The sequence below is a fragment of the Corvus brachyrhynchos genome, unplaced genomic scaffold (assembly GCF_000691975.1).
Source record: "Corvus brachyrhynchos isolate BGI_N302 unplaced genomic scaffold, ASM69197v1 scaffold101, whole genome shotgun sequence".
NCBI classification, from domain to species: domain Eukaryota; kingdom Metazoa; phylum Chordata; class Aves; order Passeriformes; family Corvidae; genus Corvus; species Corvus brachyrhynchos.
Genome location: NW_008237239.1, coordinates 1,315,194 through 1,334,196, shown reverse-complemented (window position 1 = coordinate 1,334,196; position 19,003 = coordinate 1,315,194). Strand labels below are relative to the sequence as shown.

The 19,003-nt window shown below is 38.8% G+C and overlaps 1 protein-coding gene and 1 long non-coding RNA gene across 5 annotated transcripts in view; one reads left to right on the top strand and one right to left on the bottom strand.

Annotated features, from left to right (window-relative positions):
• The window catches only part of LOC108445548, a 16,309-nt gene extending 9,814 nt beyond the window's left edge, over nucleotides 1-6,495 (top strand). Inside the window, exons 2-4 of one of the 4 annotated variants that reach the window (XR_001860435.1) lie at nucleotides 149-255; nucleotides 2,063-2,126; nucleotides 2,269-6,495. This is a non-coding gene — a long non-coding RNA (uncharacterized LOC108445548). Of the gene's footprint in view, nucleotides 1-148; nucleotides 256-2,062 lie in introns of all 4 variants that reach the window. The other 3 variants (XR_001860437.1, XR_001860436.1, XR_001860434.1) reach the window with 3 other exon arrangements.
• DNM3 (dynamin 3) overlaps nucleotides 1-19,003 on the bottom strand; it is a 143,813-nt gene that overhangs the window by 86,777 nt on the left and 38,033 nt on the right. The gene's annotated exons all lie outside the window — the stretch shown is intronic.

Here is a 19,003-nt window from a genome sequence, read left to right as displayed (position 1 = left end):
TTCCATTGAATCACATTTCAATTTTTTTTCCTGCTCAGAATTCAAATACTCTGAGAGAACATTTGAGTTGTACGACACTGACAGAACAGCAGAAACATTTTGTGGCTTTTCTGACTTGCTTTTCGGTTATGCCCTTACGTGCCTTCAGGTCTTTGCTGGTAACTGAATCAAGACAGATTTCAACCAACTGCATGACAGCAGCATCATCAGCCTGCAATCCACTGAGGCTTTCTCAAAGGCCCTCCAATGGCTTTGGTGAGCTCAGTGGCTCTTTGTGCAGTTCTTCACCATATAAAGTGTGTACTGTCGCTTGATCTGTGCATTTCTACTGCTCAGAAGCTGCTTTAGCATTGTTGTAATAGTTACATGAAAACACTGAAAGTTTCTTTAAAGACATCTAGCAACTGAAACTGGTCCTTCAGCCTTCTTTAATCTGTGAGGCTGACAGGACGTGCACAAACACTCCTGACTGTCTGCAATATCCCTTTATCATAGTGTTGTTATTTTTCAAGCAGATTTAGATGTTCTCCTTGGAAATCTAAGAAAACTGGACCTAGGGATTCATCTCCTCTTTTCACTACTACCCTGACCAAACAAAGATTCCTTACCATGCTGTTTACACTGCCAGATAATACAGCCTGAAATCCCTGGACAAATCTAGGTGTTTACCACGTGCACATACATATTGCTGAGCACCTGGTAATTATCACTGAAGAGCTCCATTTTGTACAGCTTCCAAAAAGTCCAAGAGGCAGAAGATCTTCACAACTTCCCTTTCAAGCCAGTTAAGTCCTTCACTCACAGACTGAACTCAAAGTATAACATATCCAATACATGAAAAAGCTCAGCTTTGTTTAAAGTGCTGTACTCTATTTTATTTGTCCTGCAGCGCTTCTTTGCCCAGATTCTGTGCAAAAAAACCAAGGGACTACCTCGGCACTAAAGAGTCTCAGTGAACTTTTAAAAACTGAACTTCTGTTCAAAACTAGGTGAAAAAATCTAAACCCAAGACTCTGAGTAAATCTACCCTGAGACTCTGAGTAAATCCACTGATTTTTCAGAGATGGTGAAGTTTTCCACAACTCCACACCAGCTCAAGGATGTTTTGAACAGTATCAGACAGTACTGCATATTTTCATTCTGTGTGCAGAGTTCATCAAGACTTTTACATTGTGGTGCCTACACTCGGTGTAGGTACAGCTCTATTAACTCAGCACCCTCCCAGATCTATGATATCAATTCAATTCACTAAGACTTAAATTAACAGATGTTCCAACCTATTATATACAAATTATCTTCTTTCTATATAGAATCCTACACGAAATTATACTGCTGATCAAATTTTTTCTTTACTTAAAAAAAAAGGAAACCACACTCCTTTCATTTTAAGCTCCATACTATTCATCTAGCAGTTTGTTTCTCTCTCCTCTACTAGCAGAAAATATAATACAGGAAAAGATTTAAATGAAAAACAGATCTGTGTAGTGAATTGCATATGGTTTCCATTTTCCTTCATGCAATGTTTCATAGAGAGTCAACGAAGAAATCCCTTCCACAAATCCGGGTCTGAAGTCCACTTTCAGAATCTTGTCAGCATAGGAGTTAGGAGACAACTCTGTGCATGAAAACACTGCAATCCGTCTGGGCTCTATCTTGTTAGGGTAAATCATTCCTAGAAAGTACCACTGGATCTAGGTAATAAATCAGTATATATAAAATATGCACACTCAAATGATGCTGGCTGTGTCTGTGTGAACCTGCTGTTTTCAGGCATACCAGGTTTGGTGTGCACCACACAGCTTGCTGCATTTTATGCCTCTTTGCAGCAGGGTTTTCCAGCACTAACAACTTTATACTTAGTTGACATTCTCCATGCTAAACTAAACCCAGCCAATAAATACCACTTCTGCCAAAAAGCCTCCATAACTATGACATTCCACCAGCTTTCCTAGATGATTTAAACAATTATTTCCAAAGTTTTTCTGACTTTGTTTACATAAAACTCATCTTTTCCTCCTATTCCTCATAGCCTGAACTAATTTTTTTCCTCTTGCATTCTCAGCAGTTCCTGATGACATCCAAACATCAAGGCAAGGATGCCGTGTTTCTATCGGACACCAAAGGAGGTTTGCAAAACAGGAGGCTCCTTCTTCCCCACTCTCTGGGGGTTTCCGTGTCACTGAATGAAAATGAATGATGAGCTGCTGTTTGTCAGATGCATTTGTTGTTTCTATGAGTTAACAACTGTTTGGATTTCATCCCTTTTAGAGATTGGCTTCAAGTGAGGCATGAGTGGGATGCAAAAACAAAATAGAAAATCTGGAACACCTTCTCTTTTGCCTCCCCAAGGTAAAAGTCCAGGTAGGAGGGGATGTTTGTGTAGAAAAATGTTCCCAAAAGCACTACTTGTTAAGCACATCAGAACCACACAGCACTGATCCCTGTAAAGACAAGACACTAAAGTTGTGCATAGTTGCAAGGTGGAAGCGAAGACCGAGTTAAGCAAAACCCAGCAAAATAATATCTGGCAATATCTTGCCTTTGAGAGAATGTGCACAGGTATGGGATGAACACATCTTGCCTGACAGAGACAGCCTCTGCTTTAAAAGGTGCTCAGCACTAATGTGCCTGTTGAGAAAAATCCAGAGCACAGGGGTTACCTGGTTTGCAGGCCTATTTCTGAGGGAGCCTTGTGAGCTGAGAATTCTTTGACATGTTAAAAGAAGAAAAGAAAGTTCTGCTGATTCTATGCCTCCTTATATTTACATATATGAAAATGAAAAATGTTACCTGGGGAAAGAAGCAGTCAGTAGAAAACTAACAAAAAAATTAAAAATATGAATATAAAAGAAAGCACTTCTTTTTTTCCCACCAATTAAGATGGAAAGGTATCTGTACAGCATCACATGCTCTAAAATCATGTAACAGAACTGGCATCCCCCATTAGCTCAGTGCCAGACTAACCGGGCACTTCAGACCTTCACATCCTTAAGTGCTGACCCTGAAACCTAGCCAGATCAGGGTGTTGAAAAAACCCAAGTATTCAAGGTTTGGGACAACAACTTCTAACCCCAGAGTCTTTACATTAAATTCATGTCCAAACAAAGCCAAATTTCCATGAACAAACCTTTCTATTGGTTATTCCCATTTCCATACAGTTATTTCAAATTACTTTTTCCCAGCTTTATCAAGTTTTCACCATTCCAAACTCTGAATTTGCTTCAGAAGATTCTCAGATACACGATAATTCTTCTCAGTTTACTAATTTTTACTGTTAGGTCTACAGTAAAATATTTCCTTTGTTAAGTGCCAAAAAACATACAGATCCACCTGTGGAGGGAAGCTGTGGGATAACCCAGTACATTTCCCTAGAGTTTCTTAGCCAGTCTTGGTCTACAAGGTATAAAATCTGAAAACCTTCTTCCTCTGTGCATTAGAACATGACACAGCTGTTTGACACTCTGTCTTTGCTAAGGTCATTGAAAACTGAGGTTTGGAAGAGAATGCAAAAAGCTAAACTTGCACCACGTGCTTTGGTTGCAGCCTGGCTGGGGAGTGCTGTAAGACTCGAGGGTGTTTTCTGATCTCCTCAATGGAACCATCTGACACGGATGAAACACGCTGCATGTCACAAGAGCTGGAACGATGGAACCTATGGGATAGACAAGTTAATCTAGTAACAATTACAACACTTGTTGAAGTAGTCCAGAAAAAGCATAGAGAAGAAGAAAAATACTAGAAAATAATATTGTACTACAAAGTCTTTTGGGTTTTTTTTAATACGTACAGCAGGTATGTAAACTTTTCTAGCTGTAAAGAAGCTCGGCTTCATCAGGCTTGTGAAACCAGTTTGGTTGCAGAGTTTCAGAGGCATCCTTAGGCATCTCAGGCATACATACTCATAATTTTCCTGGCTTTCTCTTGATTTTACCCTTTTAAATGCATTTTCAGGTCTCACTCTACCTGAATAGTGTTTGTGAATTATATGCCAAGCAACATTAAAATGCATAAAATTGCTGCTTCTTCTGTATTTTCCACATTTCCCACAAAAAACCCAACACAAGGCAATGTTTTGGTCCAGTGCTCAACCAAAAAATGCTTTTGTAAGGCTTTAGGAAAAGACACACTTAATAAACACACCTTAAAGGTCCATTAGGGAATAGAGAGCAGAGCTGTCCACTTCATCCCCAAACTTTAGGCAGTCTTCAGAATATACTGAGATGCATATATCACATGTAAAAGTAACAAAGGGAACCACTGCAGAGATGTGAAATGTGAGCAGTGATAGGGGCAAGGTGATCTTGGGTGTTACCCATGGAAGCAGCCAGAGAGAGCTGTGGGTGGGTTGTTGGCTGTTCTGGAGGTTTTGTTTTTCAATCAAGACCAGATCCTCAAGAGGTTAAGTGTTACACATAAAAGGCTTGGATAAAGTATTTGCTCTCTTAGGTTGAAGTACTCAGTTGGACAGCAGAGGGGGTAATTCTATACATCCAAGGAAAAGTCATTCCATCAGCAAAAGGAAGGCCTGGAATGAAGCTGTCATAAAAGGAACAGATCAATACGCAGTGATGGCTGCTGTCAGTTGAGAGCACAGATGAGCACAGATCAGCATTGCAAGAACATGAAAGGAGAGAAGAGTCATGAAATATCCCACAGAAAAACATACTGAAGCAGTAACACAGACTTCAAAGAATGAACACTGTTTCTTTTGGGGTTCTGTACTGCAAAGGTGAAGTTATTGCTGTGATTTCAAACACTTGAAGGGACAGGGAAGAACTTTCTGATCTCTAAAGAGTGTGAACCAAGAGGCATCCATGGAAGTGTTTGTCATGACTTAACACTTTTAAAGCATCCCCTGTGTCTAACATGATCCACAAGGAAAGGTACTTAACTCTTCAAAAGCTCTCCATCGTCTCTCTCATGACTCCATCTCTCAAACTCTCAGTAACTTGCTTCATTTTTCTGGAAGTTACATAGCTATTTGAAAATGCTTAGTAATTTGAGAAAAGGAAACTACTATGAACATAACAAGACTGAACTTATGTTTTACTAAACTACTGGTTAGTAGCTGCAGTGAGTTTAGGCGGTTGGATGTTGTCAAATACTAAGAAATGCCTACCAGGCCAACACAATGGCTCGGAGGTTTCTAGAACACATCTTGCCTCAACTGCTAAGAAGGCATTAGCAAAGCCATGATAAACACACGTCTTCTTGCGCTGCATGTAAAGCTACAGCTAAGTCAAACACTGAAATAGTTGTAAAGCAGACAGGTGAAGTAAATAACAGAGAAAGTCTGTTAGTAGCTCAGCTTTATCAGGATTTTAAACTGATAAATCATACCTTGCTTACCTGACTAAGAACAACCAACACATACTGCCAAGAAGGCAGGACACAAACTCTCTTTTGGCCACAGAAGCTCAAGTGACAAAAATTTCTGTTTCTTTTAATTGGAATATACATAGAGTAGTAATGACGAATTTTGAAACCTCTCTTCCTTGAAGACACTGATAAAAAAAGCAACTATAAGTACTAGGGACAATGCAACAAAAATTATAACATTCTGTTGATCTATTAACTCTTTTGTTTCCCACATCTTCAAGAAATATATTGAATGTTTTAGGGAGGTTGTAAGCTATGCCTGAGAGCATTATCATTCACCAGTTCACATGAAATTTTTGCAGAAATCAGATCTCAAAATCTTTGAGCAATCAAAAGGCTTTTAAGTTGGCCTTTAATTCTAATTAAAATGCTTATGTCTACATATTTAAGTCAGCAAGAGTAAGTGATTAAATCTTCATACCTACAGAAAAAGTCAGACATGACTACTCCTTGGATATCACTTACTAATCTTTGGAAACCTGATTTAGATTTCATAAAAGAGGATAAGTTGTTCTGTTACAGATTTCATGGAGCTGCAGCAATGCAGCTTTGACAGTCACCTCACCTCACAGTCTGCATCTCTGCACAGCACAAACGACAGATTGCTGCATTCAGCCTCAGGAAAGGAACTCACTGGTTCACATTCCAGAACCTGGCTCGTTATTGTTAAGTCTTTATCAAAAGCATGAAACCTATGAATAAATTATGTTATGAACAGAAGTTTTGGCAAGACAAAGACGACACTTCACGCAGCAGTTAATATAAAGAGAGGATAATAGTCCTGCCAAAGACAATAAATACTAGAAGAAATGGATTTCAGTTTTACAGGCCCTGAGCAATATTGCTGGTGTTCATTTTAAGATCTGCTTCTACAACACAATTCCCTTAAGATTGCTCTTAAATGTGAAAAGGATGGATGCTTTTGTTTTGGGATCATTCAAAATGTTGGAATTGCAAACCACAGGCTTGAACTGAGGTGAGAGTTAACATCACTTTGCCACTAATTTCTTTCAACTGCATCCTTCTCTTTCTTGATCTCCCTTCCCCCCACTAAAAACATCTCCAGGCATTACTATCAAAAATATACTCATGCAATAAATCATGTATTTGCTCTCACATGACTCGTATTCATTAGAGTCAAAGATCTCCAAGATCTGCCCCCAGAGTGTATTATGTTACTGAAACATAGAAATAGCTGCAACACAAAGTTTTGCCAGAAAAAAACCCACAAAAGTAACAACAAACTGTCTCTTAGTTGGGCAGAAGAAAGAATGTTCATAAAAATATTTCTGAGGGGTAAATCAAACCCCGAAGTCTAATTAGACAAAACCAGCAGTTTAAACCCAACAAGACACACAATTTTGGACTAGAAACTTCTAGAAAGTATACACTTTTTTCAGTCACCCAGGCAGTTCTCTTTTCAAAGAGAATTTTTTCTAGAACAGAATGGAAAAAGAAACATAAAACACTACAAGTTTATCCATTATATATCCTGGCTTTCATTAAGCAGTAAACAACAAGCTCCTACATTCCCTCAAATGCACCCCCTTACTGTGCAGTTATTTTGCTTTACTGAATACTACAACCACTCTGTAGCAGAAGTGACATCTCCTGTGAGAGATGCAATGCTATTCCAGTGATGTGGTAACCTGACTGAAACATTTGAGCCTGAGTGGGGAAAAGGAACACTTGATTCAGCTGCACATCTGGGTTTTATAAAGGGTCCAAAAGCTTAACACTAACGTGCTTCAGGGCTAAAACACAGTTGAGGAGATCACAGCAGCCAAGAAAGAGGACAGTGTTAATCCAGGGCATATCGTGCTCTTCACCAATGCTCTGAAAATTAACTTAGCTCAGCTAATTTTGCATCCCCACTAATTGTGTGTTGTGTATGAGTAAGCAATGACTAAGGAAATGTCAAAGCTATTCCATATCCTGTTCTTTTCCTGAAGAAAAACATGACAGGCAGAGAGGATGCCTCCCATTAAGGCCACAACAATTCAAGGCAGCTACTTTTTTTTCAGCAGGGAAGAATGAAATAACCTATATGCAATCTAAACATTGCCAGTCATTATAATCACTTGTTACCCCTGTGCTGAGCACACATGGCTCCCCCAAACCAATTTACTATCCAAATATCAGAGTTTGGATATGCAAATATCAGCATGAGTGTATACACACAATTGAAGCTGAAAAATGCACAGTGAGCACCAAGTCACCTGTATATGAAAATACCTGCTCTGTAGCACACTGGTTCTTTTCTAACATTTCAGATTATTAATTGATAAACTTCGACCACTGGCTAGAAAGGCAAAAAAAATGCTGAACAATACAGACCACAAAGTGATGCACATATTACAACCAGGGTGGATATAACCAGACTGCTAATGAGGCAAAAAGAAGTGACATCAGTATAGAACCTCCTGTTGGTTTCCTCACAGCTGTAAGGACAGAAATGAGCAGTGGCTCACTATAGATGTCCACCTGAGAGGTGCTGAATTGTCCCCTGCACACCAAAGATAAAGGAAACACAGGCTCCTGAAGATGGTTGTTAGGAACTTCATCTCAGTTAGATGCCCAAAATAACTGATCTGAGCCCTTCCAGTTTTGCCTTCTCCCCATTCACGTCTCTCCCATAAACCTAAATGAAGTTTGAGACAAAGCACATAGAGCAGAAATGTGGAACTGGGCAGAGAAAGGTGAAAGAGTAGGTGAAAAACTAAATATCCTAAAGCATCCAAACTACATGTCTGATGAGAAGGGAAAGGACAGGGGGACAAGCGATATGAGATAGAGGAAGGAAAAAAGGACTGGGAACAGGGAATATAGTGTTTAGAGACTATGGTTTTCACCAGTCCATTATGTGTTACAGGAACTACACAACAGAGGGGCATTAGGTTGGAACATTATCCAGAGCTGTACTAAACTAATTTATAAAAGATCAAATCACTTACTGAAATACTGAGACCAGACTGTTTGGAAAACTGTGAGGCACATAGATGTGGCTCTGAGCAGTCATATAACCTTCACAGAGGAGTCCCAACCAAAGGGGGCTTCAGTTAGCACTGCTAAACTCCTGCCACCCTCACAGTCTTTTCCGACACTATGAATAATGCTAAAATCAACACATGAGGATGATGGTACAAGCTCAAAATGAGCACCACACTTCAATACCATGTTCTCATAACAATGGGCAGAGCTGCTTGAAAGCACAAATCATGCCTACATGCATTGGCCAGAAGCAACAATATTGCTAAGGGACAAATTTTCTTTTTTGTAAATTTAAAATTAAAAAAAGGGTCTGATCACAGTGGAAGACCAAGAAACAACAGGATTGCAAGACTGCATTAGACCGTGCCCAACCTTAAGTGATATTCATGAACAGAAAGGTCACAAACGCGACAGAAGCAAGAATCAGATACTCTCGCCTCATGTGCTGCTGCTTCCTCCATCCTCACCTCTTCTGTCCCTACATTATCCTTATCTTCCTTCTTGCATCCATACCCCATGCATTCTGGATAAAAGTGAACACAATTGAGACTGCATTTGTTCACTCTCACTGGCATTTAATTCTCTACTCACTTTGTTCACTCAGCTCCAAAATAGACCCTGGAGGTAGTTTTGCAGGGGTTTTTGCTCTGATGGCACTGACAGCCTGCTCATACTGTTCCCTGTATCGTATGCCTACCTATTTTTAATCCCTTAAATCATGATTTAGCTTATTGAGTGCCAAAAAGGGTTAACCTTTGCGGCTGGACGTGCAAAAAAAGCTACAGCAAATCATGGCAGACAACTTTCTCTTTGAGAATTTCAAAAATAGCTATGTTCAATTGCCTGCTATTATTTCAACTCATTTATCAACTGCAGACATGCCACTTACTCTTCTGGAATTCCCTGGATCATATCTAGAGCTTTTACAAAGAGATATAAAATTTACAATTGTCCAGACACTTTCTACAGTAACTTTTTAATGCAGAAATGCACACTAATGGCACTTCAGCCACTTCACTGGTGTAAATGCAGTCTGGGACATTTTACAAACAAGAAGCACATAGCTCCTGTGCTACCCATGACCATTTCAAAGATGTCCATCCCATTCAGTATGAAGAATGGCTTGGCACTACACTGCTGTCTGCCAGGAAAAGAAAACAATCTAGCAGAAATACAGCTATTTTCTTTTTCATAGTGATCCTCCAAATAAGCATTAATGAAGAAGTTGGACTTCTCAAAATCCTTAGTTTCCTCCAAGTTAAAAATCAAAGAATATTGTTGGCTTGTGGAAAATAATTTAATCACGGGGCTGAGTTCATAGGCACAGCATGACAGGAATGTCAGCATGATGATAAACTTGTGAAAAATGAAAGTTTATCACTACCTTTGGAAGGCACTTAGGATAAACTATGGGTAACAGTTTATTATTGATACTGACTCTCTGAGTGCAGATTACTGCAACCACAAAAGCAGCCTGCCATGCTGCTGCTGTGATGGCTGAAAATACAGGAGAGCCTTGGAAATTGATAGGAAGCAGTTCAAACCTCACTGCAGAGATGGGGAGCTATTTAGTGAAAGATTTCAAATATTTCAAGTCTAGTCTGAACTTGGTATCAGAAGGAATGGAAATGTCAATGGCTTCTTGGGCCTATTCTTTTCCAAACAGAGATCAAGTGGAAAAGGAGGGATTTCGTCTAGACATCTAACACAGATGCGTGTAACCAGCTGAGCAGCCCTTACAAAGGAAAGAAAAAGTGCATTAGAGGTCTGAATAGCTTTGCACTGTATTAGAGTTTCTCCCCAACAAGGCTTTAGCATCATCCTGGGCACCCAGAACAACCCAAACCCCTTGTTTTTCTCCTTCATTCCTCTGAAGCTCTGCTTTTGCCAGGAAACAAAACTTACAGGGAATGAATTTCCAGGCCCCAGTGTGGGGAGCTATTCTGGTTCTATTTAACCATCTCGTGAAAAGCTCACAGACTAATGCTGCTGCACTTGGCAGCAAGACTCCAAACTTTACTTCCCTCAGCCCTAAACCTGCTTGGTTCATTAATGTTTTGCCTTCCATTTTATTCAGCCTATGTCCCTTTCTGTTGGTGTGGAAAGAAGACCCCTGGAACACTGTCTTTCCTTGACAACATAATTTCTTGCTCTTGGTGACACATGCAGTAATTAATCTCTGACAGTTCCTCACTGGGGAAAATCTGACCACTCCACTGAGAGTCCCACTCACAAAAATCACCACTCAGTCTTTCCAAAATTGTATTCTTCTTCCACAAGGCAAGCGCCAAGTGGGAATATAATAAAAAAGCCAGTCCCTACACATGCAGTGATACGCAGACAGGGAGCCCTCCTGGTTTATCCATGGTGTGCTCTACTTTCTCCCTTGTAACAGTTTTATCTTTAAAAGCCCTTGCCCACCAACCCACTTTCTCTGACACACTTGTTGCTGGTTTTAAGTGAAGCACGCTTCACATTAAACCTCTTCAAACCTCTACCTCTGCTAATTAAACAAGGAACCTCAGCATTGCTTGGACACACATTAGTTCCCTGTGATCCAAATGGGAGAATGGGAGGATGCGCATTCTGTAACAGACATTCAGTGCTTGCCCTGCCACCACCACAAAGCTGGCGTAAGGTCACTTCTCCTTTTCATTGGATTGAGACTCCAATTCCAAATTCCCTGGCATCCAAGTTTGTTGCATTCATTCTCCCTGATGTGAGAGTTCTGCAACCTACCCTGTGCGCACCTCTAGGAACTACGCCTCTCTCAGAGTCTGCCATCACCTAAGAAGAAATAAATCCTGCATAAGTTATTTAGGACGCCAGAGCTCATCGCAGCACACATTTAGATTTATATACATTCATGTCCAGAAGTTGGTGAAGATCTACCTCTCAAGATACTGACATTTTCCTCAGAATTCCAGGCAGAAAAATAACTACTGGCAACAATTCCATACAGTGCACATCCAGACCCAGACACAATCACCTCCAGGTTTGACTTGAGAAGAGCGAACTTACTCTGTTAGCGGTTGTGTTAGACCATGGGCTAAGGCAGATTAAAAAAAGACAAAAACCTCACACAACAAAATCAATCTAAGTACAACACTTAGATTCAACAGAATGAGCAACAAAGAAAAAAATTTACCGGAGAACAAGGCTAGTTGCCTGTGGGGAGAATATCTTAAAATCTACGGTAAAGTCATACTTGGCAAAATTCAACAGATCTGGTAAACATCAAAGATAAAATTCAGCAGAATAATTCCACCAAGCACCATTAAAAGAAAAATGGGACCAGCAGGGTTACCAGTGAAAAACAATGCCAGGCCTAATAGCACTGATCTACCAGAAGCAATTTATTATGACACCAGAAATAGCTATTTTCACAGTGGATGCTTGAAATGAAAACTTTAAAGCTTCTTTAAGTCTTGAGCTATAGCAAAGTATTCAACCAGCCAGCCAAAATAGCTGAAGGGAAATAGGAAGGCCACATGTGGAACTAATTACTCATGTAGAGGCTATGACAAAGAACATTTCTCCAGACTTTTCATGGGGGCTTCACTTTCAGGAAGTAACTCTAATTACTGTTCAAGTCTCGGCAGCCTGCATGCCGCTGACAGTTCCAAGAAAAAATGAACCTATTTGCCCTTTTCTTGGTCTGAAATGCCAAAATAGAAAAGCACAACTAGAGTCATTAAAAAGAAAGAAAATAAGCACTGGCTTATTACATTAGCTTCCCGAGCAAAATCTTTTTTATAAATTCGGTTTTTCAGCCTTCACAAAAGAGCAAATTCTGCGTCTACATTAACTCGCTCTCTGTTGGCTGCAGTGAAACTGTACATCTTGACTTTTTACAGCTTTTCCATACTGGGGCCCACTTCCTGCCCAGTTGAAGAAAAAAATCTGGCCTGAAGATGAAATGACTGCTTAACATTACACTAAAACATCTGGTACCATTTTATACACAGACCCATGTCTGAGAGCAGGCAATTCTAGCGGTCTCACCAGCGGCACAGTGCATACCCAAACCTCCCCAGGGTGACATCATCCCATATATGGACTCTCAGGCCCAGCCCTCCCCCTTTTCCTGGTCCTAAATTCATTGCCAGATCCCCAGTCTGCTGCAAATGTGCCACGTCAAGACTGGAAATCACAGCACTTCAGTGTGTTTCAGTGAGTGCTGCAGAGTGTGAGGGAGAGCCGAGCACAACCCGTGATGCAGGAAGGCAGTTTTTCCCCGAGACTAAAAGAGGATTTAAAATAAATAAATAGACGCGTCCGGAGATCCTGCTCCGTCGCCCCAGTGTTCAGACTACCTGTTCAGGACAATGCTGTTGTACAGTAGTCTGCACATTGGTTAGACTGGGCAAGGGAAAGCAGCGGCATGGACTATTGGGGACGCAAGTTGCTATTGCCAAGGAGAAGACCCTCACTGCTCCTTTCAGATCTCATATACAGTATTTTTCTTCACAGGTTTTGCACACTAGGGAATAAGAAACGCTAAGGGACACTGTGAAAAAGGAGGACTTCAGAATAAAGCGGGGAAGACATTCTGGTAAGGCCTACTTTGGAAGAACACCTGGCCTATGACCTGGCGAACCTAGGTGACTCCCCTCCCCCCTTCCTCCAGTCATCACTGCAAGAAAGATGGAGCTCTGATGGTGCACTAAAACCCATGCAAGAAATGAGAGAGGTATATTACCTAGAGGTACACTACCTAGAGAAGTGTACAACAGTAAAGTTAAAGTCGGTCATTTCTTTTTTATTAATTTTTTTTAACTTAAAATAAAGCCTTTTTTTCCCCCCCACAAACTAAAAAGGTAAATTTAATGGGTTTTTTAACTTGTAGCCGTCAGTATAAATATTTAAGGCGTATATATTTTTTTATCTTAGGTTTGCTAGAAGTGTGTGTTCTGAATAGCTCCTGTTACGATCTATGATCTGAAGATCAATTTTAAAAAATTATTTTTGCTTAAAGTAATAAAATAATAGAAAAGAATGCATGAATAATGTTTTAAATTATTGTAAAATATAATATATCACCTCTGAGAAAACTGTATTTAGTTTTTTATATGCAGTTGAAACTTTGCAAGTAACTTATGCTATATGTGCTAATGAAAACTGGGAGGGGAACCATAGAAAAAGTGACTACACCATGCCAGGCTGCTGCCATGTAGAATACAAAACCTTTGACTGTCAGGAAAATTTACCTCTTAAAGTTCAGGATGTGATGGAAAAAAAATCAATCAATAAATAAAAGAGAAGAAAGAGGTTTCCAACCCAATACCTGGCTGGACATTGCATGGGAGTGATCAGGACCGACTGATTGTTGCCGCTCTCATGTATACTTTGAATCGCTGATAATTCTTCTACCATTCAAAATAATAAGTACTTTGTCCTGAATCCCACTGATAAAAATGGAATTTGTAAACGAATGCAGAAGTTTGCTTTGGTGAATTTCCAGCTGTCCTGGTAGGGGAAAAAAACCCTCAGGCTGAATGAAATCCCCATGGACAAAATAATACAAAAAGTCTGGGCTGCAATTTGATACCAGCCGAACTCCAGAGTCAGCTCCCCTAAAGTTAACAGTAGTAACAAACTACTGCAACCAGAAAAAAATCCCACCTATATGGTGCGCATTATTGCCAGGAAGGCTTGGAATAGCTATACTGTAAAAAGAATTAGCATAAATATGCAGCCATTAGTATTATAACCAGCCAATTTAGCAGAATGCGTGTTGTATTTTAGACAGCCTTGATGCTATACTTTTTAAAAACAAAACCAAAAAAATCTGTATATTATGATGACCTTTTCCACTGTTCCTTCGATAATCAATAGAGGAATTATTGGGGAGAATTGGTCATGTAGTGTTAGTGTGATGGTGCCTGGACTGGCTGCCTTAAAGCTTACAAAGCAAGGACTAGCACTATCATTTCCCTCTGTCTCCCAGCAAAACTTACGTCTTTTGACCAAAAGAAGTCTTTTTTAATGTATATATACACTTGTAAGTTATTCAGCCTCTCTTTTTTTTTTTGTAGAAGATTATTTTTGGGATTAATTTAGTGGGGTTTTATCCATTATAGTATGAGTAGATGGAATTTTATTCTCGTTCTGCTTAAAAGTGGAGTTACAACACACAATTATATGTGGTTATTAAGGGAAAATCTGAAGCGACAGGAAGAAATTAAAGGAGTGGAACTAGAGTCAAACCAGCATTAATATTTCTCTAAGTATGATTGCTGGTTTAGGCATAGCAAATCTGAAAAGTTTTATGACTTAGATTTTGCTTAAGCAGTAGAAAAATGTTTCCAAATCTTGTTAAGAAACTCACTCAGTTTTGCTTTCAAGGGGAATATAATCATTTGCAAATATTTTTTTCTATCTCATGCTTACTTGCAAAGCTACTTTTCTTTTTATAATTCTGATCTAGAAATTAAGGAAGGAAATGCTGTTATCCAGGGAATAATAGGCTCTCCATGAAAACAGTGTTGCAGATAGCCTGTGTTAACTTTTGCTAAATAAGCAAGGACGATGGAAACATATGGAACGAGTGTTTCTCTTATCTCTAGTCCATTATTTGCACTAATCTTTATTTTAAATGACCTTTCTGGATTTAGGAAGTGATTCCCCTCCCATACACCCATGACTCTTCAAAGTTACATTTTTAGACTGTAAGGCTGAGATCGAGGAGGCCCCCTTGGCATGGGGCTTGGAAAGGAGGCGGGGGGGAAATGCAGTGTGCAAAGCAACAGATATGGAAAGAAAGGCTGTATTGTTAGGAATGAATAAGGAAGTATATCAACCTCAGCTCAGTAATCAAAACATTTTTAAAGTGAATTAAATGATTCTGCGGTTCTTAAAACACTGCTGGTTTAGTTGAAACAATTTCTAGTTGATCATAGTCACAGAGAAGAGATTTCAATAGTTACAAAACAAGAGGCTTTAAATATGCATGTCAACAAACACAAGTAGGCTGCATGTAAATATTTCAAAAGAAAAAAAAACCTCAAAAAACAAAATACCACCAAATATTACTTTTAGTAATGAATAAAAAAAATTTAGCAGGACCCAATGCATACTAATCATGGTGAGAGATCTCTAAAGCCAGGACAATACCGATGCTTAAGCCTGTTGTATGAACTGATATATATTACCAAAAAATGCACAAAAACAGAAAAAGCAAATTAAAGCCAGTAAGAACATTTAAATAGGTGAGTGTTTCAATATAATGGACTTTCTTTCTTCTTTAGGGAGTTTATTTTTTTTAAGTGCACTCAAAAAAATAAAATAGGGAAGAGGAAGACAATATTTCAAACCTTTTCTAGCTATTCCTTTAATGTTAAAAATAAAAGGAAAAGAGAGAGAAGGGTGGGGGAAAGTCAGTTAACTTTACAGAAATAAATATAGATCAAATAAGTATTCAAATGTGAAAAAAATGAGTTACTTTAAAAAAACCCATGTCATTTCACATTTTTCTGCCTTGTCATTAAGCTGCATGTTGTCTTCTTTATTACCATTCCCAGTGCTATTCAGTGCATCTGTATTTTCAGAGCACTAAAGACACTGCAACCCTCCCCATGCTCCTTGCCCCCCTTCCTGTACTCTCACTGTGCCTCCAGACCACCCAAGTATCATTTCTGTGTGGAAAATATTATAACCAAAATAGCAAAATACCTGTATGAAAATTCCAGGCTTCTACATAGAATGTTCATTATAATCTTTCAATCAAAATCTGTTAAGCAGATTGGAAAATGAAAAGCCCTAAACTTTGGTGTGTTGGGTTTTTTAAATAAATTTTAATCAAGAGCATAACTTTACTTTTACTTGTAAAAGGCTTTGCTTCCTGAACTGTACTTTATTTAGAAAAAAAAAAAATCTTAATTGAAATACTATTAAGGGTCAGGTTTAAACCTACAAAAAAACAGGAAATGCCACAGTTAAGAATGAAACTTTCCTGAATTATTCTACTGTAGTTCTGTACTGCATTTTACACAGCACTGCAAAGCAGTATCTAAAAATAACAGCCTTCCCTTAAATAAAGAGTCCTGATCACTATTGGAGGGAATACAATTCTCAATTCAGTTTCCAAGGTACCAATATTTAAAGTCATGTCCTTAACATAAGTTTCTGTGAATATAATATTGGCAATCACAAGAATTTTTTTTTTGTTATGAGTATTCTAAAATATTCTCAAGCCCTTTACTGACTCAATGTGTCAACCAGACACAGCACAAAAAATGTTAAGCCCTTTTAGCAAGTTAACTTACAATTTCCAGGAATTTCAGTTTTTAAATAAAAATCAAGTGAAGATATTAATCTAGTTATGTAGCACCCAATGCATTAACTGAAGGGAAAATAAACTTGCCTCTGTTCGAGATGTAAAGCTTTTTGCTGATTCTTTGATGAATTCTCCTTGTGTACAGTTATTAGAAAGACGGCACAAACCTTCCACTTACGACTTTCCTCCCAGCACAACTTCCCTAGCAGCTGTTAATAGAAAACCTATTATAGAAAATGCATACTTCTGTTCTTCCAGTATTTTATACTATAGGTTGCCAGTCATTTTGACTGTACAATTCTTTGTTATTTTGAGAAGGATCCATAACACAGAAAGTGAGACCTTATTTTCTTCCAGACTAAAGATTTTCATTTCTTGAGCAACTAAATGCAGCAGTTAAATCTGATTAAATCTATGAAACAATCAGTGTATTACATTTGTTTTAAAAATACTTCTAATTTGCCACTTCTGTTTTTCTTCAAAATGGTCAAGTGGGTAGGAAGAAATGTCAACTTAAAGCATACTCTCAAAATTTTACTTAGAGCTACAAAAAATTAAGTAAGCATTTTATAGAGACAAACTATTTAATGTATTGGAATTAATTTTTCATGTCTAAATTAGCTACCCAAGTTTTGTGGTTGATTCATTTATTTAAGACATCTTATTCCATCTTGTTAGGTTCAAGGAAAATTTATACATATAATTGATAAACTTAACTTGTATAGTCAATTTGTATATTAACTAAAATGCACATTGTTCTTTATGGCAAAATTATTAGAGACAGAACACCTGAATAATTACATATTAGTCTCATATAAAACCGCAGCACTATCTCCACCTTTAATGTCTGGTAATTTAATCCCTTTATAATCAGTTTTCAGGCTGGACTTAAACTTGTTTGGCTGCTATTCTGCATGGGATATGTTTGAGAAGGGTTTGAAAGCACAAGTTTGTTGCTTACCTATGGTGGCACTAGTGAGCAACAGATATTCAAGATCACCATTATAAACCAGAAACATTTAATCTGTAGAGAAAATTACAGTTATTCTTTTCCCCCTTTAAGGTTCCAGTGTGTTTTATACCTTCTGAAACAATATGCCAGTGATGTTGCAAATGTCACTGCAAAGTTGGAATACAGTCACTGTGTGTACTCTGTATAGTGAAAATTCAGCAAAGTAGCACATCTTGTGACGTGAAATGATGCTATTTGCGTGCTTTTAATCTACAGTATTGTCTATACTTAACTGAAAAAAACTTACTGAAGTTTTATGAGGTTAATTTATCTTGTTAGACAGTACAGATTTTGAGAGAAAGCTACATTGAAGTAACATGCAAATCAAAATACTAAAAGGAATATAATACAGGTACAGCTATCACATATTAGCAAAATTGGTACAAAATGCAACCAGTTTTCCTCCCAGCACATTCACTATAATGGGGTTAATGTGCAAGTGGCAGCCTCCACATATACAGAAAGATTTTTATTTTTAACATCCCAGATTATTGTACTTATCTGCTCCTAGAAAATATGCACTGTATAAACATATCCTTTATCTTGAACTTCAGAATTTCTGTGCTTCCATGAAGAGTAAAAACATCTGGTTAAATTACTATGTGCGAGTACAATATGCAGGCAAAATCCTGTATGAATTGCATATAAAATAAACAATGGCTTCAGTTCTTTTTGCTTTCCAAATGTTCAGTGTGACCAGTCTGTTGAAATCGCATCCCTGATATGTGTCAGCACAATGATAACTCATGTACCGACAAGCTTCTTTTCTGAATAAAATCAAGTTCTGTTCTTGTTCTGCAGCTGCCAATGTTTTAAAGTTTAATTCTGTTATGTGTGTTCCCCCCAACAAATGCCCCCCCAAACTGGACTGGCACAAAGTGTTGCACACCAGCGGCGATGGCTCCAAGGGACTGGCTGGACGGAGTTGTCATGTGTCTGCCTGTCTACACTTGCTGTGCAGAACATCCTCTCACCTGTACAGCAGGCACAGACAGGCAGTCGCATGACAACCCAGCCTGAGGGACAGCCGCCAGTGGGACCCCGCTCTGACACCCCAGAGCATCTGCACCACCAGCTCCAGCCAAGAGTCGCTCTGGACCTCAGATGGCCGGTCAGTAACCAAGCCCAGAGTCAAACCAACACTGCCTGCAAAGTACAATAAAACCCACTGCTGAAATTTTTACTGTGCTTCCTATAGTACTCTTTTCCTAGTTGCTCTCATGACCTCACTACCAATAAGTTTTATTTATATGCAGCTCTGTGGCACCTCCGTATGGTCTGTCCTCCCATTTGTTTCCCAGGCATAACTCGATTATTGCTGTATAAAACTCACTGACATTCCT